A 20,627-nucleotide genomic window follows, 5' to 3' on the forward strand; every position below is an offset into this window, starting at 1 on the left:
CAGAGCTTTGATTATCAATCTCTGTAGTGTAGAGTCTCCCAGACACGTGGTTCAGAGATGTCAAGTTGGGCCATCCTTCCTGCTGGGATCAGTCAAGGACCACATTTCTTCCACGAATGTGAATATTTTCTTTAGAGAATTTGAGATGAGAACTCACAGGTTAATAACTCACAGTCTAAGCTGACAGTTTGTGCTATAAAGACAGAGTAGAGGCTTAGAAAAGAAAATATCATTGAGAGAGATCCTCCATGGGGAGGATTTGGGGACCTTCAGATTTCTCAGCTCAGATACGGGGGCTCAAAGCTATCCGAGGCTGGATGCCATGAGGAACTCATCCCAGCATGAAGACTCCTGGCAGCAAGGACGTTAACAACCAGAGCTATCGCTGGTGCTGCAGGACCACAGCCTGTCTCTTCTGCAAATGTCAGTGGGGATGGGTGATATCAGCAGAGAAATGGGAAACAGTTTCCTCTTCGACCGGTAGATAGCACCGACAATATTGATGGAAGCACAGGGAGATAAGAGAGAGGAGAGAAAAGAGAAAGCACCAAAAAACCAGCGAACGACAGGAGAGAGATGGGTATTTATCTTGCCTTGGGTATAATCTACAAAGAGTCTGATTCATGGTCACAGAGATTCATGTGACTTGCTTGTAAGAAAGCTGTCAGAGCAGCGAGTTGATCTCCAACCTAACAATTCTGTTCTTTATTACCTTTGTGACCTTGAGCAAACCAGGGAGAACTTCCTCACTTGAATTTCCTTATCTGTAATGTTGGGTGGACGACGCTGATGCTGATTGTGCTGATGTATGCAAAGTCAGCTCCTACAACGCCTGGAATCCATCTCAGTTAACGCTTTTTCCACATGGGAACACAACTCCTTTATCAGCCTGGAGACGAGCACAGGGGAGGTGCTCCTCCGTGTGAGTAATCCCTTACTTTCCTCCCTCTGGCCTCGGTCTTACAGACACAACCACGGGGCTGAGATGGCTGCTGTCTTGCCCACCATCCCCCCCCCCCAGCCAGCGGTGCCCGTTCAAGCTCTTTAATTAGCAGGTAAATGGGCAAGATCTTGGATGGGTGCAGAAGGCTCTGTGCCACCTGAGCATCATTCTTTATTCTTCCCCGTCATTACGACTCTGACTCTAAGGATGAGCTTCTGGGCTGAGACAGAGCCATTTCTCTGAGGTCTGCCGACTTACTTTCTGTGCTTTGTAGTAGCATGGCAGATGGAACTGGTGCCGGTTCCTCTCACACAGCTTTGGGGGAAATAGCACACTATCATGATAGCAAAAATAAACCCCAGGGAGCCAATTTGTGAGCTGGAAGTGGGCAGTGCAGGGTAAGTGACCTTATCAGGCATGCTGTTCTATAATCCCACTGCCACGAGGTCTGTACAGCTCCCTTAATCAGGGGATTATGAATTGGTTACACTGGGACACTTACTCTCACCCGGCAAGGTTCAGATTAAGGAAACTCTGAGCTCCAATATCCTCACTTTGTTCATGATCTTAACTGGACTAATGGGGGTGACCATCCCTGCATTCCCTCCATGGACTTCAGTACCTCTCTACTCTACTGATAGTGTTCTGAGAATTTAATAGATGTCACACCACTGTGGTCCCTATCTTCCTGGAACTGACTAAAGTCAGGGTGTGTTGAATTGTGGACATTAGACGTGACTGTAGGAACATCAGGACTTATAAAGTGAGGGTTCCCAGCCAGAATCCTCTTCTCTGAGCCTCAGCTCCACCACTCGTGTCAGCACCACAGAACCACAAACAGCACTGTAGCCAGAGTTAGTAAAGTGGCTCCTGGTTATATAACCATGGAGAAACCACATCTCTCCCAGCCTAGGCTTCTTTACCTATAAAAAAAAGAGAGAGAGCTAAAACAGGGATATGAAAAGGAGAGTCAGGCTGAGGATGCAGCTCCGTTGGTAGAATGCTTGCCTAGTATGCACAAAGCCCTAGGCTTGATCCCCAGCACCATACAAACCAGGTATGGTAGCAATAAGCCTATAATCCCAGGCTTCAGGCATAAATTTGAGGTCATCCTTAGCTACATTATGGGTTCAAGGCCAGCCTGGGATTTGTGAGATCCTGTATTAAAAACAAAACTTATGAGATACCTGACTTTTTGTGTAATTGTCTCCTTCCTTCACTAATGCTTTGGGAAACTTTGTTTCTGAAAGAGATTGCAATTGTAAATGCTGTGTGTGGTGACAAACCTGTGCTGTTGGGCAATTCCTCCATTCCTCCGTGCCTCAGTCTCCCCATTTATGGTGTAAGGGTCTTGGAGGTGGTGATCTGTGAGCCTTCTTGGCTCCAAGAATTGATTTTTTTTTTCAGTGTGTGTGTGTGTGTGTGTGTGTGTGTGTGTGTGTGTGTAGGTCAGAGCTGAAATTAGTTCTCTTCTCATACCATGAGGGTACTGAGGACCCAGCCCAGGTTGTCATCGTTGGTGGCAAAGGCCTTTACTTCACTGAGCCATCTCCACAGCCCAAGAACTATATTTTGTTTTGATGATAGAGAAAGGAAGGGGTAGGGAAGAGAGAAGGATGAGGAATGAGGGGGCAGGAGGTATATTCCAGGGGTTCTCAGCGTCTGTGGATTTGGAATGCTGTCCTTGCTTCCATGGCTGACTGATAGCTTTCTCTGACTGGTTCCAGGCTCTTAATATCTCTTCCCCTCTGGCTTTCAAATAGCAGCTAATGATCCTAACTGCCTCTTTGCTGGTCCTGTGATTTCTGTCTTTGCCTTTGACCGTCTTCAAAGGCACTCAGAAGACACTGTTATTACATTTACGGGGCCCAGTGTGCTCCCCCACCCAAGTACTTGGCAAATTGTGTCAAAGACTCTCTCGCTGTTACAGAAGAATGCTTGCTCCCTTGCACTTCTTTATTCCTTAGAAATTTGATATTCTCATTGACTTACCGTGAAGGTCACAAGAAATGGAGTTTCAGCATTCTAAAACTGCAGTCTTTTTTTAACCTTAAAAAAAATCATATTTCTTTTTCATTCACTAAATATTTAGTGCTTACTATGTATCAGAAACTACGTGAGGCTAAAGGAGCAGAACTACAGCCCTTCTTCCTATGACTCCCATTTAGTTGACTGACACATAGGGAGTAATCACGGGGCCTATGGAGATGGCTCATTGGGTAAAATGCTTACCCCACAGGTCTGACGACCCGAGTTCAAATCTCCCGAATACATGTAAAAGCAGTAAAAGTCAGATACGATAGCTCAAGCATGTTTGATCCTAGAACATACCATTAGGGAGATGGAGGCAGAGAGAGGAGATACTTAAGAAGCTTTGGGGGGTAACTAGTCTGGCTTACACAGTGGTAACAGTGTGGAGGTGATCACTGAAGGCTGTCCTCCGATGCGTGAGAGCACACATTAAACTCACCCCACGGGTAACCTTTGAGAAGGACACACTCCGTTCTCACTCCGTAAATAATAACAGCCCCGACCACCCCTGCACTGTCGAAAGGTGCCTAATGGCTGAATAACCTTTCTTTACTGTAATGCAATGGCAGTGATTTTTCTGAAACACACCATTACAGGAGAACAGTCTGATCTCTGGGGCTTCAGGATGGCTAATTAAAAAGCACTGTAGAAGGAAGCAGAATGCCGTTATATACCTCAGAATCACATTGTTCCTATTTCAGAGTTCAGAAGAAACAAGGTGTTGTTTTGTTTTGTTTTGTTTTATTTTGTTTTGTTGCATTGCTTTGCATCAAGTTCCTCCCCCCCCCCCCCCGACCCTGAACTGTGTGAGGATGCTGGAAAGGATAGCCCATGGAAACAGTGGAAGTCCTTGCTGGTTAATAGGAGAAGACTTTGGGCCATTGTTTCTATTTCAACAAAAGCCAAGGTCACTTAGCTGGCTGTGAATCCACTTTCCTTGAAGGTGATGGGCTGGGTAGGTTTGACCTGTGGTCTGAGATGGCCTTTCTCTGAGGGCTCTGGGGAAAATCTGACTCATTTCAAAAGTATCTCCTTCAGCAGTATCCTCCTGGATTGCAGACCTAGGTCCCAGGTTCCCTTCTGTTGCTGTGATAAGACGCTGACCAAAGTAACTTAGAGGAGAAAGCTGGATTTCCAGGTCACAGTCCATCGCGGAGGGAAGGCAAAACAGGAACTGGAAGGCGTGCCCGCCAGCTATTCCACAGAGAGTTTCCTCTGACCAAGGAGCTGGACCGCACTTCACAAAGAGATGCAGCAGGAACATGAAGGATGCTGCGTGCTAGCTGACTCAAAGGATGGCTTATACTCCATCTGTGGTGGTAAATATTATTCTGGGGATTTTTACTCCACTTAGACCATGTACTTCCCAAACCTTCATATTTATAATAAGCTTCAAAGCAATCAGCCTTCTGTGTTATTTTGTCTACTTCCCTGTCAGTAACTGGGAGATACCACTTGCCATGCCCTGCCTGGGCTGCTCCTACTCCAACAGACTGACCCTCATGGTCATGCATTCAGGATCTGCCTATACAATGATGGTGGCTTCCTTCTTTTCCCTCTCCTCTTCCTGTGACCTCCAGGCAAGTAACTGAAAACTCACCTACCTGTATCTACTGCCCAATCACAGGCTTTTGCCTTGTATTGACCAAATAATTTGAGGAGCAAGGTTTGCACAACAAAAGCTGGGTATATATAAGAATTCATTCATCTTGAGGCAACCAGGTCTCGGTGAATTCAAGCAGCAGCAGACCAACCCCCTACAATACTCAGCTTATACTCAAAGGCTGTCTGTATTAGTTTTTTATACAGGTAGGACCACACAACTAGAAACGACCCTTAGTGAGCTGAGCCCTCCTACACAGACAAACCAGGTCAATCCGTTACAGACTTTCCCACAGGCCAATTTGATCCAGGCAATTTCCTAATTGTGGGTTTCTTCTAAAATGACTCTAGCTGTGTCAAGTTGACATTAAAGCTGGCCAGGACAGTGTATCAATAAAAATATAAGTTGTAGGTTCTTACAGGGAGCTATGACCAAAGAGTCTCTGTAAAGTTTCAATAAAACTTAGGCACAATATTTTGTGCATGTGTGAATTTTTTGGGTTTTTTTTTTTTTTTGGAAACAGGGTTTCTCTGTATAGCCCTGGCTGTCCTGGAACTCACTTTGTAGACCAGGCTGGCCTCAAACTCAGCAATCCACCTGCCTCTGCCTCCCGAGTGCTGGGATTAAATAGATTTATTTATTTATTTTATGTATATGAGTATACTGTAGCTATACAGATGGTTGTGAGCCATCATGTGGTTGCTGGGAATTGAATTCAGGACCTCTGCTTGCTCCAGCCCTGCTTGCTCTGGCCAAAGATTTATTTATTTATTTATTTATTTATTTATTTATTTATTTATATTTATTTATTTATTTATTATATGTAAGTTCACTGTAGCTGTCTTCAGACATACCAGAAGAGGGCGTCAGATCTCATTACGGATGGTTGTGAGCCACCATGTGGTTGATCAGATTTGAACTCAGGACCTTCAGAAGAGCAGTCAGTGCCATCTCTCCAGCCCCCAGCATGCATGCATTTTTATTTTTCTGAATTTCATAGTCCATGACACAAAAAGATTAAGCCCTGCTATTTTCTCCCCCGGATTCAAATGGGTTTTTATTTTTTCTAATATATTTCTATTGATAATTTCATAATGATACAATATATTTTGATTACATTCATTCTCTATTCCTTCCAGTAACTCTACCCACTAAGTTCCCACCCCTCCCAACTTGGCATTCTTTTTTATTTTTCCTTACGACTCACCAAGTCCAATTTGTGCTTCTCTTAATCACTCATGGCTTCAGGGCTACTCACTAGAGCATGGTTGACCATCTATGAGCCAGACCCTTAAAAAAATAGACCCTCCCTCCCCCAGAAGCCAACTGTCAATAGCTCCTCAGACAGGGCTGGGGTCTCAAGAGCCCCCCCCCCCACCATGCTAAACTGCTGACTGACTTGGTCTTACATAGATCTCACGCAGGCAATGACAGTTGTTAATGAGTAGTTGACTACAATGGCCCTGACATGCCTGGAAGAAGACGTTGTTGCCTCAGTCCTCCCCCACTTCTGGATCTTGCAGACTTTTTGTTCCCTCTTCCACATCTCGTGAGGAAGGAATTTGATATAGATGTCTCACTTGTATCTGAGCATTCCACAGATACTTACTGTGGTGGTTTTGCTTGGCCCAGGGAGTGGCACTATTAGGATGTGTGGCCTTGTCGGAGTAAGTGTGGTATTGTTGGAGAAAGTGTGTCACTGTGGGAGTGGGCAATGAGACCCTCCTCCTAACCACTTGGGGGTCAGTATTCTAGCAGCCTTCAGATGAAGATATAGAACTCTCAGCTACTCCTGTACCAGGCCTGCCTGGACACTGCCATACTCCACCTTGATGATAATGGACTGAACCTCTGAACCTGTAAGCCAACCCCAATTACATGTTATCCTTATAAGAGTTGCCTTGGTCATGGTGTCTATTCACAGCAGTAAAACCCCAACTAAGACTCTATCTGTACTTTGACCAGTTGTGAGTTTCTGCATCACCTGCCACCCACTTACCAAGGAAACTTCTCTGATGAGGTCTGAGAGCTTGACTATCTTTGGCTTGAGAGATACAAATTTAGAAGGCAGTCGGAAACTGTCCATTCAGCAAATTAAGGACAGTAAGTTCAACCTTGGGGCCTAGGAACTCTCCTGCCATGGGTTCTTGGTCAGATTTATACTACCAGGCATGCCTTTCCTCCTATAGAAGGACCTCCAATCCAATCATAAGCACTTGGATACTGCAGACAGTCATGGCACTATTGCACCTGTGGGCCTATCTTGCCACACCAAAGTTTCCTTATTCTAAGTGCATGGGTGTATTGGGTGCTTTGACTCTTTATCAGGTACAGTACATTCTTTTCATCATTTAACACTTGTAGCAGCTCTCAAGACTTCTGTTCTGTTTTCACTTCACAGACAAGGGAACTGAGGCTGGAAAGCTGAATCTCAAGAGGCACAGCATGAGTCTCATCCTTCTGAACATCCAACACTTAGGACTTTTCATTCTCTAAGGAGAGTTAGAAGATTAGGATATAATGGGGTGGATATTCCCAGAGAGCCTAGAGTCAGAAACATCTTCCTGGAGGAAAGTTGTTTAATCTTTCTCTGTCTCTGTCTCTCTGTCTCTGTTTAATCTCTCTCTCTCTCTCTCTCTCTCTCTCTCTCTCTCTCTCTCTCTGTGTGTGTGCCTATGCATGCATGTTCATGTTCTTATGTGTGGGTGCACATGTAAGCATGCATGTGGATTCCCAAAGTCAACCTCAGATGCCTCCTGAGTTTAGTATGAGCCATATTCCCATCTCCTAACTCACACATTTTGAAGAACCCATGGGAGTCGGCCAGCTCAAGAAGTGGTAAAGCACACATCTGACATAGGTCACCTCTTTCAAAATCAATATATTCAGAACCTCACCTATCAGCAGGGAATTTCAAGTTAAAACAACGAGATGCCATTTCACACATAACAGATTGGCAAAATCAAAATATCTGACATTACCAGATTTTGGCAAGATTGTGATGCGGGAAAGAACTTACAGGGCTAGTAGGAGTTTAAATTGGCACAGCCACGCTACTTGGCAACATCTAGTAGACTTGACAACACTCCAGCTTGACACCCAGCAGCCCCGTATCCTGGTATGTTTCCTGGAGGCACGTTAAGATGCTTGATCTTCAGCGTGTCAGGTAGCTTCCTCCGCATAACCAACATCCACAGAGTTCAGTGTATTAAACATCAGTGACTGAGCTCACACTTCTGTAGCCAGCTGGGCACTTCTTCCTGTCCCCGTATGTCTGCGGCACTCATGTCTGGATCTACATGAACAATGGTGGTATCACTGTCCCCTGCCCCCATCTCTATACTGTAAGTAACAATCTCACTTGGGTGTAAGGCAGACTGTCTTGTCAGGACACCTGTCATATTGGATTAGAGGCTTACTCTACTTTCCATATGATACCATCTTGGTCATGCTGTGTGCGACTCTTTAATACAGTTCCTTATGTGATTGTGACTCCAGACCATAAAATTACTTTTGTTGCTACTTCATAACTGTAATGTTGCTATTGCTATGAATGGTAATATAAATATCTTTGGAGATAGAGGCTTGGCAAACAGGCTGCTACCCATGGGTTGAGAACCACTGCACTAGAGGCTGGGAAACCCAGAGAGAACAGCGAGGTAGCAGAGGTCAACTACAGGGAGCAAAGATCCCTCTGAGAGGGGTTGGGGAAATGGCCTTGCTGCTCTTCCAGAGGACTACAGTTTGAGTCACAGAACCCCTGTGGCGGCCAACAACCACTGAAAAGCCACTACCACCACCAGGGGGAGCTGCTGCTCTCTCTGGTCTCTATGGGCACTACGTGCATAGCACAGGCATACATGCAGGCACAACACACATACAGATTTAAAAGAAAGAAAGAGAGAGGGGGGGAAGGAAGGAAGGAAGGAAGGAAGGAAGGAAGGAAGGAAGGAAGGAAGGAAGGAAGGAAGATCACCCGAGGCTTCAAAAAGCAAAGGGAAGAATCTGGGTTCTCATAGCCTAGTGTCCCAAAAGCTAACAGCCACACAGAACTGTAGCCATTGCTCATCAGGAGCAGGTACTTCATAGGAGGTACAGTGTGGCTGAATCTGGAGGACTGAAGGACTTGACAGTTAGAATGGGTACCAGGATGAAAGGCTACTGCTGTAGCCATGCTGATCTGGCCGGTGGGAAAGTAGGCTTGATTAAGAGTCTTCCTTCTCCCGGACCTGCAGCCCTGACCAACGTTAACTCATGACCACACCAAGGAAAACAGTTGGCTAAGGAGCCGCTGCAACTCCTTGTCTCTAGCTTGCTTGGTCCCTGACTTGATATAGCCTTTCAAGGCCTTTCTATAGCCCTTGTAAGAAGCATGGACTTGAATGGAGACATAGCTGAGTGGTGGAGCCCTGCCCTGTATGCACAAGGCCTTGGCTCTGTCCTAAGCACTGCAGAAAGCAGAAGAGTCAAGGTGTTCACCTGGTTTGTCCTAACAAACATTTACAAACTCTGTGACTTACAATACAAATATATTCTCTTGCATTCTCAGTGGCTGAATGTCCACAATCCTGGTGTCGTTAGGGGACACTTCCTCTGAAGGATCTGGAAGAATACTTCCTGACCACTCCTATCTCTGGTGGCTGGTGGAAATGTTTGTCTTTTCTTGGGGTCCCACATCACTGCCTCAACTTCATGTGGCCTTCTTCCCTCTGGCTCTGTGTCTTCTCTCTTCCTACAAAGAGAACAGTCTCGCCTTAAACCTAGGTCAAGTTCATCTGTTGATTTTTTGACTAATATTTGCAAAGACGGCCTTGTTTTCAAAAAGGGTCACTTTCTGCATTTCTGAGTGTTCGTGAGGAGACATTATTCAACTCACTATAGGTAAACAGTGGTTTTATATATTAAAATGGGAATATTCTGTAACTTACTACGAGTCCAAAATCACTTTGTTGGCTCATGGCTCTTCCATGAGATACCATGAATACTCTGGCTTCTTATCCTAAATCTATGTCATGGCATGCTGGTGATATGGGGCCAGTGGCTCCATGCTCTGGGCTTGCAATACACTTCAAATCCCAATAACAAAAAAGAAGTTAGTTAAGAGTAAGTCTCTTTGACTTGCAGTTTTCAAATCCACAACTCTGCATCTATGACTGTAGAGAAACATTTTTTTAAAAAATTTATTTTATGTGAGTACACTTGTCTTAGTCAGGGTTTCTATTCCTGCACAAACATCATGACCAAGAAGCAAGTTGGGGAGGAAAGGGTTTATTCGGCTTACACTTCCATGCTGCTGTTCATCACCAAAGGAAGTCAGGACTGGAACTCAGACAGGTCAGGGAGCAGGAGCTGATACAGAGGCCATGGAGGGATGTTCTTTACTGGCTTGCCTCCCCTGGCTTGCTCAGCCTACTCTCTTATAGAACCCAAGACTACCAGCCCAGGGATGGTCCCACCCACAAGGGGCCTTCCCCCCTTGATCACTAATTGAGAAAATGCCTTACAGTTGGATCTCATGGAGGCATTTCCTCAACTGAAGCTCCTTTCTCTGTGATAACTCCAGCTGTGTCAAGTTGACACAAAAATAGCCAGTACAACACTGTTGCTTTCTCCAGACACAGCAGAAGAGGGCATCAGATTCCATTACAGATGGTTGTGAGCCACTATATAGTTGCTGGGAATTGAACTCAGGACCTCTGGAAGAGCAGTCAGTGCTTTTAACCTCTGAGCCATCTCTCCAGGTCCTATTGAAAGTGATTTTAACATTTCATATGCTGTGGATTCCCCCTTCAAGCAGTAGCCTTGGACCACCCTAGGTAGCAAGGCAGCTGGGACTGGTCATTTGAGCATTAAGACCATTTGCCTTTACCTCAGAGATGCACCTAGAAGATCACAGTCATCTGCCTACAGAGGACTCAGGACAGGGTTCTGTTGGTATTTGGCAAAGATTACATATCTCCCTTTTTATACATGTAGAAGTTTCCAGAATCCAGAAACTACCCAGTCACCTTTGGTCAGATTTCTCTAAATGGGACCTGAAATGAAGATTTTGGGTCACATGGCTATTCATAGAAATGTTGCTGAGGAGAGAAACACAGACAGGGAAGAGAATGAAGGCCACCAAGCAGGTCTAGTGCCTGGTGATTAAGATGGTGTTACTATTTCCTAAACTTTGGGGTTTATTCTCTTGTACTAAAAAAAGAAAAAAAAACTATTCTTTTTATTGTATGTGTATGAGTGTTAGGACATATCTATATCTCTCTCTATCTATCTATCTATTCATATCTGTGCACTACATGTGTGCATTGTCCTTGAAGGCCAGAAGTAGGTGCCAGATCTCCAGGAACTGGACTTACAGATGGTTGTGAGCTACCATGTAGGCTCTGGGAACCCGATCCTGGTCCTCTTTAAGTGTTCTTAAGTGACATGTCATCCCTCCAACTTTCATCCTCTCTTAATCCAGACCTTTTCATCTGGGAAAGGACATAATTTCAGACAAATCCCTCAAAGGCACTGGAGTGGAAATTACACCTGAGTATCCTAGTAGAGCACAGGGACTTCAGGTTGTCTGACTCCTCTACTGTTCAGTCCTTGAGGTGGTAGCGAGGTTAATTCCCCAAGAATTATTCTCTTAAAAGGAGCCCCAGGTACTGGATGTGGGGGCACACACGTGCATTCCTGGTACCTAGAAAGCCAAGGCAGGAGAATCTTGAGTTCCATCCATAATATATAAAGATCTAGTGGCCCATGCAAAAAGTCCTAGCTTCTGGATGTTGCAAGAAAAGCACCCCTAAGGAGGGGACTGTGGAGCTAAGAATATGTAAGGAGGGGTCAGGATGGAATAGCGATGGTTTCACATTCCACAAATGTCCATGTGAGTGACTCTCATCCCTAAATCCATGTGTTTTGTCCCCAGTGCAATGTTATTCAAAGCTCACTGGATCATAAGGATGCTTAGCTCATCCATGGATAAATCCATTCACTGACAGATGTGTGGATGAAGAGTCTATGGGAGCTGGTAAAACTGCTGGAGGTGGGATCTCATTGGAAGTAGCTCACTGGGCAGGCTCCCTTGTAGGGGGTCTTTCTTCTTCCCTGCTCTCTAAGTGCCTCGAGGTAAGCAGTGTGCAGCCTCCTTGGCCATATGCTCCCACCACTGAGATAGTCTGTCTTGCCTTGGGTTCAAAGCAATGGGGGTCAGAGATCTCTAAAAACCATACCCAAATAAATCCTCCTCCCTTTAATTGGACTTCTCTAAGGTTTTAATCACAGTGACAGAAAGCACCATGAGAATGCTTATGGAAATCCCGATCAATATGAGCCCCTGCTGCACTCAGCTGGCTTGTGTTTACTTATTGCCAGGCAGCTATCCCAGAATATACCCTTATAACACAACCCATTTCTTCCTGCCAGGAGACGTCCCATTACTGGTGGATGCACAGAATGCCCAAGCATACAGTCTAAACATGACTAACCACAGCTAACAGGGGAACAGGGCAGGATGCCTTTCTGCTCCTGTAGAATCCCTCCTACACAGGAAGAACAGAGGGATGAAGTCATGGTTTTCTTAGACCTTGGCTGATGAGCTCTTGCCCTCCTCATCCTTCCATCCTGCCCTTTAATGAGGGTTTCTAAAAGCAGCCTGGTACATGGTGTGACCATTTAAGTTCCCTCTCCCTGATGACTCTCATTACCTTCCAAAATATTTATTCACTCAATAGCTTAGAATAATTATTTCCTTTCCAACCTCTGAAGCTGGAAATGCAGAGCGAATAAAATTCTCATCCTTGCTTGGCTACCTTGATGGCATCAGAGATGAAGCAGGATCACCTGCCATAGGGCAACAGGAGCATTCGAGCACCTTGCTTAAGAAGGACTCTCATAGCCTAGAGACTCCACCCCTGTCCACAGTTTGTCTTTATATTGGAGGTATCACCATTGATCTAATGACCCATGTAACAGCTCACAATCTATTAATTTATTCAACATATTCTATGTATCTATGTTGGGTCAGGCTTTGTGATAAGATCTGATGGTGCTTTTTAGCTGTTTGATAGATGATCTGTTGAGTATTTGGGTGCTTTTCAGTGCCTGGCATAGAAAATTCTCCAAAGAAATACTCATTAGATAGACAATGATTAAATCTATCCATGAATGGGTAGATGGGTGGGTGAGTTGGGGGTGGATGAATGGATAGACAGGATTTGCTCTTTCTGTTTATTCAATACCTGTTGTGATTAAGATGAGAAATGCCTTGGACATATAAACATGCCGGGAAACAATGCCCAGCTAGTGGCATTGCTTGGGAAGATTCTGGAGACATTAAGGAAGTGAAGCCCTGCTAGAGGGAATGGGTCCCTTTATAGCCAAGCCTCACTTCCTTGACTGTTCTTCTCTGCTTCCTGGTGGATGCACTATGACTACCTAGCCTCCTGATCCTGCCTTTCCTGCCTTCTTCCGTGTCCTCTCTGCCACGATGGGTTGATTCCCTCTGTTACTATAAGCCAAAATAAAGCCTCTCTCCCTTACATTGCAATTGGCAGGACATTTTATCATAGCAGCAGGAAGCTAAGATAGTCACTTCCCTCCATCTTCTAGGAGCAGGATTCTCTTTTGTAAGGGACACATGTTTCTTACATAGGTTGGTCTACACTTAATTGAACCCTTATGCTCTCCGCCCACAGCATATGCTCCAGGTGCAGTAAATTTGACTATCCCAAACTTCTGGCCACTAAAACTGGTGTTGGCTAGAGGACATGAAGCATAAGGCAGATGAGAGTCCTCCCTTGGTCTTTCTAGCTGATATGATTAGTAGACATCAACTCTTCCCTGGTTTGCTGAGCTCCTAGAAGTTTTGTTTAAAGCTACTGGGTACTCCTTTACATGCCATAAGGAGAGCCTGGCCAAAGACGGGAAGATGCAGGGAGGAAAGGAAGGGAGGGAGGGAGGGAGGGAGGGAGGGAGGAAGGAAGGAAGGAAGGAAGGAAGGAAGGAAGGAAGGAAGGAAGGACTAGAAACAAAGGAAGAAAGAAAGAAACAAAGAAAGAAAGGAAGAAAGAAAGAAACAAAGAAAGGAAGGAAGGAAGGAAAGAAGAAAGAGAAGAAGAGAAAGAGGAAGAGGGTGGGGGATGGGGAAGAAAACAAAAAGGAGGGAAGAAGAGGAGAGTCACTGAGGATAGAGAGCAAGCCCCAGGTGCAGGACACCAGTTGACCTTCAATTTTCCAACTACACAAACCAGCAACTCCCTTTCCTCTGACTTATCTCACCTCTTTCCCCCTGAGCTCTGTTTCTTTTACATGAAACAGTGAGGCTCTTGTCAGTCTAGAGTGAGGGAGTGAATAATTGAATGACTGCAAGATCTAGTGAATGTTTTCTTCCTAGAGCGCCAGGGCAGCACATTAAACGACTCAATGAGATGATCCTGGTTCCAGCTGGGGCCCCTCTAGTGGCTTCTCTTAGGCCCAGAGTTGACTCTTATCCCTGGAATGTAAATGAGAAGCAAAAAGCAGAAAACAGCCCACTAAAAATAACAATCTTCTGGGGCAGACATTTAAATCTGGCTACAGATTGCAGAGTCCAGGAGTTATAATTAAAAGAGAACTGAAATGAGACCAATTAAAACTTAAAGTTTCCCTAAAGACCGCTGCCTACCTTCCCCACCTGGTTTATATCAAAATGAGCAGGGGGCATACAAATACGAGCATATACACACGTCCTCGTCCTCATCTTCAAGAGCCTTGCAAGGGCTCCTCAGTGATTGACAAGTCTGGAAGACTTCCCAGGTGAGGTGATACTTGAGCTGAATCTGGCAGGACCCAGGTACAGCAAAGGGCAAGGGATTTCTTTCTTTCTTTTTTTTTTCTTAAGATTTATTTATTATTATATTTAAGTACACTGTAGCTCTCTTCAGACACACCAGAAAAGAGCATCAGATCTCATTATGAATCCTTGTGAGCCACCATGAAGTTGCTGGGATTTGAACTCAGGACCTTCTGAAGAGCAGTCAGTACTCTTAACCACTGAACCATCTCTCTAGTCCAGTAAGGGACTTCTAATCACAGAAACAGTTACTCAGAAAGGCAGGAAGGCCAAGGTAAATCAGGTGGTGGAAGTGGCCAGTGACAAGGCTGAAGGTGATATAGTGGCCACTTAGAAAATCCCTTCTGAGTCATGAATATTCACTGTAATTATTGTCTAAATGTGGTTTGCAGAGCTCAGAGTTCATCTCTTTATCCTCTGTGGAACGTTTGTGCTCTCCTTGGGAGCTTTACACACCGTCAAGCACAGCACCTACTGCAGGATCACTTAGGAGGGGATGTGTTTGTAGGATGAAGGCTCTGGGTTTATGTCAGATGCTCCAGGGATTTGTGTGCCTGCTGAGGTATATGAGTTGCTCTGTGGGAGATGGGAGAGTCTATCCATTGAGAGTGAAGTCTGACCTCAGTGGTAGAAATAAGGATGTGGTTACTGCATCGAATTAAGATTTCTTTTCTTCACACAACAAGAAATTTGGAGCTGGTGGTCTTGAGTTGCAGTGACTGTCCCAGGAAGTCATCAGGGGCACCTGGCAGCTTCCTGCTCCATCTACCCCATGAAGGACTTTCTGTTTTCTGGTTGTCAGGATGACATTCCTTCCTCTAGGTACAGATCTATGCATCAGGCAGAAAGAGGGGTCAGTTGCAAAAGTTGCTTTATGTCAGTTGAATCTGTTTTGTCATCGTCAGGAAACCACGGCTTCTCAAGAAGCCCTGTTCACAGGCTTCTGCCTCTGCCCACTGATCTGAATCTGGTCACAAAGCTGTCAGGGATTCTGGGAAGAGAGATGTGTGATTTTGCAAGGTTTGGATTCTATGAAAACAGGAAGAGACTGGATGTAAGGTTAATGTAGGGAACCGTGGTAAGCTTTGAGCAGAGTGAATCCGGGAGTAGAATCTAACCATTCTCAACACAGGCAGGGAAGAAACAGAAGGCCATGGGATCACTATCACTGCCACCTGAGAGATCACAGTGAAGCCTGGGTGGTGCACAGTGTAAACTGGGACTTGGAAAGTGACATCAGGAAGATCAGAAGTTCAAGATTGTACTTGCCTGCATATGGAGTTCAAGGCCAACCTGTGCTACAGGTTTTGAGACCCTGACTCAAAATAACAACAAAAGGAAAAGGAAAGGAAAACAGGCCACCAGTGCCCAGCACAGAGAAGTGACATCAGAAAAGAGGAATGGGATATGTAGGATAGAGGAGAGAAGGCAGGCACCAAGATGCCCCTGAGGTCTGTCTTCAGTCCTTGGAATGAGGGAGAATTTGTAGCTACAGCACTTAGGATAAGCTGTCCGTGAGTGTGAAAGCTGAGCACGTCAGGAAGGGTGGCTGTGATTGTCACAGATCAGGAAAGCTCCTTGCTCCATTTGTCTGCAGAGCTCTGTGTGGGCCACACGGAGGCTGCTCAAGCCTCTAGAGGGATGGATGGATTTGAGTACTTTTCAATTGTCTTGAAGTTTGATATGAAGAGAGCTCACAAGGTACTCCAGGTTCCCAAAAGCCACCCTCGTTCTGGCCCGTGCAGCCACCAAGTGCTTTTCTACTCACTCAGCTTTCCTGAAGATCATCTTCGATCACCTCCTTCTTAAAGTGAAGAAGCAGCCAACCCTGAGGTGTCAACTCAGAGGCATGTCTGAGTGCCTTCCAGATCTCTGCTTTCCTTTCTCACTTTACCAACGAGACGAACCAGACTCAGGGAACATGAACAAGAACTTGTAGCTCATCAAGGTCAAAGTCAACAAGCGAAGCTAGGTTGTCAGCCTTAGAAGTCCTAAATGTTAACTACTGTGAGATGCTACTTCCTAGCCGGAAGCATGTTGCCTGAATCCCAATGATAGACATCATTGTGTTATAGCCCTGTTGAACTACAGTTCTTTGAAAATGAATTATCTTAGACATTTTCTTATTAAGTCTTAAATAAAAGAGTTAATGCAGGCCTAAGTCATAACCCCATGTCCAACTGCAGAAACACTCCCAGTTAAGTTAGGGTTTTGTTGTTTTTTGTTTTTGTTTTTGTTTGTTTGTTTTTTTCTTATGCTACTAAGCCTACCACACACTTCAGGACCAGACTTTGTTCTTTTAAGAATATAGGTATTTGAGAGAATTCTGGTTTTGGTTGTCTTGATTTCAGAGATGAAGAAGAGCAGATTTCAGTGTGATGATGAACTGCAGGCCCCTTTATGAGAAACCAGAGCATTGAGTTTTTGCTGTTCATCTGAGCATAGCAATTTTAGTTCTCCATGACCACAAAACTGCTTTTCTTAAACAAGAAAAAACAGAGGCATAATGAGAGTGTCTGGAGGCATCAACAGGGTGCTGAGATGCAGGACTACACTACCTGTCTGAGTAGAGATGGACCTCAGGGAAATGGTTCTGTGTGTTGACAGAAGCAGCAGGCAGAGAGGTCTTGAGGCTGAGCTGCAGGCCTTGTCTAACACTGGGGAAGCACATTCCACTTGTTAAGGTGACACTTGGTGACCCGATGTGTTGGTTAGAGTTGTCAAGTTGACAGAATCTAGAATCATCCATGGCCCGGGCCTCTTGGCATGTCTGTAGGAGATTAACAGACACATCAATTAATCATCTTAAAACCTTCATACATATATACAACAAAATATGATAATGTAAACCCTCCCCACCCCCATCTGCTGCCCTCTTTCCTCAATCCCTCAACACCTCCCCCCCCCCTTTCAGGAAACATTTGAAAGGAGGAAGTAAGAGCTGGAGGATGGGAGGAAGGCTGTAAAATGCCACCTCTGAATGGATGGGGTCTCTTTCACTCATGAACCCAGAGCAGCTGTGGTTACCAACAGAAGACCTAGACAAGATCAGTCCAGCCAACCCTCCCCCCCAAAGATAACGGAAATCATCTCCAGGCCCTGCCCCTCCTGAGGGGCTATTGGCAGTGGATAACTGCCTGGGAATGGAAAAAATCATTCTTCTTCGAGAACATGGCTCCTAGTAGATTTCCCGTGTTCCAGGTGATGTCTCTATCTGTGCATGCATGGGCAGTACTAGTTGGAATGAGTGGTTATTCAAAAGGGGTGGAGTGGAGGAGACCCCTCCCAACTGTGACTGGACTCATTCCCTGAGTGGGGGAATCTTAGACTTTATAAAATGAAGAAAGTGAAAGTGAATTGAACACTAGTATACATCCCCCCCTTGTGGATGCAATGGGACCAGGTGCTTCAAATGCCTGCTGCATCCCTGTCTCTGTGAGATGACTCCACCCTCCAACTGTAAGCCAGAGTAAAACTCTTCCCTTCAGCAGCGTTCACCAGACTATTTTATTACAGCATCGGGAGAAGAAGCTAAGACACCTGCCTTGAACTTCTGGCTCTGCCCTAGACCTCCAAGAAGGTCCTGTCAGAGGCCCAGAGGACAAAGGATTGTCAGTGTGGAACCTGAAACAAACCACATCAACCCAAGCAAGTTTGTCTGAAAGCAGGAGGAATCTATGAAGAGATTTAAGAACCCAGGGTTGTTATTTCCTTCTTCTCAACTGCATATGTTTCCAACTGCGTATCTCTACATAGTCCCTTTCTTCTAAGAGCAGGGTTCCCTGAACCCTTTGGCTGAGATAGGGCTGGGATCAGCTCTTCCTTTTCTGCCTTGCATCCCTCCAGTTGATCTATAGAGTAATCTCTGGACTCAGGACTTCTGCTCAGCCTTGCTCTTCAGGATACCCTTGATGTACTAATTTAAGGAGCTTAATAAATCTGGAGTGAAATATGTTTGCTGCAAATGCTAATTAGCTAGATGAGAATATCAATTAGGTCTCCGGGGCACAGAAATCAGAGCTGTTAAAGATCTCAAAGGTCATCCTAACCCTGTTCTAAAGTAAGAGGCCAGTGATTATGACACACAGGAGGGAGAGATAGAGGTGACTAAATGATAATGGCAATGTGATACCAGGCGACGTGAAGGAGTCTGCATCGAGGGTTTTCCAGAAATGTGGCCACCTATAGATCTCCAGTTATCACTGACAATGCCAAGAATAGCTTTTGCTTGTGGAGAAGATAAGGTACTATGTTATACTAAGACTTCAGCTAGTAGTAACTCATTTAACCTCTGGAACAGCTCTGGGGTGTCATAGGGACGATTATTGTTCTTATTCTGTAGGTAAGAAAGCTGGGTCTATCACAGAGGATTCACATAGCCTTCCAGGTTCCAGAAGGCTAACCTGAAGTAACAGTGACGACTTAGCACTTGCTCCTGGGGCCACAGTTCTCAGGACTCAGGCATGCATCTACAGGAGCTCTGGAAAGATGGGAACAAGCTAAAGGAGCTTGATGGCAGCAAGAATTGCTGCCCAAGGAGAGTGTCTGGTCTATCTGTGGACAGGAGAGGCCAGGAAGTGCATATGCTGAAATCAGAGATGCCGGAGTTAGTAGGGATGAGCACAGAGAGATGAGCTGAACAGAGTGGGAACTCTGGACCCTGCAGAAGGTCTCCCACAAGTGCTTGCTGATCAGTTATAAGTGGGAAGAGACCAAGGAAGCACCCCTATGAAGGATTCAGAGGGAATGTGAAATAGGGGTCATATAAGACTGGGAAAAATAACTGTTCTTAACAGCCACAGTGGGAAACTCCTAATCTACGAGAGATCAACTGGAGGTTAAGAAGGCATTGTTTGACTGAGGATGAAAAAAAATCAATACTAGATTAAACATTGCTTTGAAATTGGTGTAGTGACAAGCATCCATGATCCTAGCACTCTAGAGGCTAAGGCAGGGGGATCATAAGTTCAAAGCTAGCCTAGGCTAGGTAGGAAAACCCTGTCTCAAAGGGGGAAAAAATCACTGCTGTAGTCATGCCTAGTAAAACTCAAAGACAGAATTGAAAGGATCAAAGAGCTCCCAGGTAACTTAAGCATACTCTCTTGACCCCAAACAGCTCAAAACATATTATAAATATCCCACGGCCAGGTAGATACAGTGTTTATTTGAATGAAATAAATGTATACAAAGAAAGCTATACATTTTATCATTCCTGGGTCTGAGTGTATTTTCCTCAGGCTAAGGTCATCTTAAAATACCATGAAGGCATCTCTCATAGTTACAGGGGCTGATGAGGTTAAGGCATCCACACTGTCAGTGTTTAATAAGGCCCCATTTCTTGTTTTGTAGATGGCACCTACCTCCTGTATCCTCATATGACCCGGGAGGAGGGAGATTCCTGTGTGTGGTGATTTGAATGTGAATGGTCCTCAAAGCTCACAGTTTTGGATAGTTGGTCCCTAGTTGGTAGCACTGTTTGGGAAGGGTTAGAAGACGTGGCCTTGTTCGAAGAGGTGTGTCACCAGGGCTAACTTTCCAGACTTGAAAAGCACACCCCAGTGCTGGTCAGCTCTCTTTGCCTGCGGCTCGTGGATCAGGACGGATGCTCTCAGTGACAGCCTCAGTGCCATGTCCCCTTGCCTGATTCCACAATGATGATCCTAGACTCTAACCTTCTGAAACTGAACTTCAATGAACTCTTTCCTTTCTAAGTCGCCGGCTTAGGATGTCTCTTCATAGCAATAGAAAATCAAGTAACCCTGGGCTTCTTTTCCTAAGGGCTCTATGATAGTTCTTATGTTCAGTGTGAGCTTCTGAAGTAACGCAGCCTGAACAATGTAGGGAGAAGCCCAGTCTTAAAGCAGACAATAAGCCCAGGTGGTGAATGTGCGCATTAAAGGCCAATAAGGCACCGTTACACGTCTATCACAGTGTCTAAATGTGAAGTAATGACCACACTGCTGTGGTCTGATGCTGTGGTCTGATGTCTGCATCTCGGAAAACCCACCTAATCACCAAGGTGTGGTCTTAGGATTAGGTGATTAGGTCATGAAAGCAGAATCCTCAGGAGTAGAGTTCTTGCTCTTAGGAAGGACACCCCAGAGAGCTGTCATGCTCCCTTTGCATGTGAGGACACAGTTAGAAGGTGTGGGTGTGGGCTATGAGGTAAGGGAGATGCCATAGATGTTACATCTGCGGATGCCTTGATCATCCTACGCTTTTCCAGCCCC

The sequence above is a fragment of the Mus caroli genome, chromosome 4 (assembly GCF_900094665.2).
Source record: "Mus caroli chromosome 4, CAROLI_EIJ_v1.1, whole genome shotgun sequence".
NCBI classification, from domain to species: domain Eukaryota; kingdom Metazoa; phylum Chordata; class Mammalia; order Rodentia; family Muridae; genus Mus; species Mus caroli.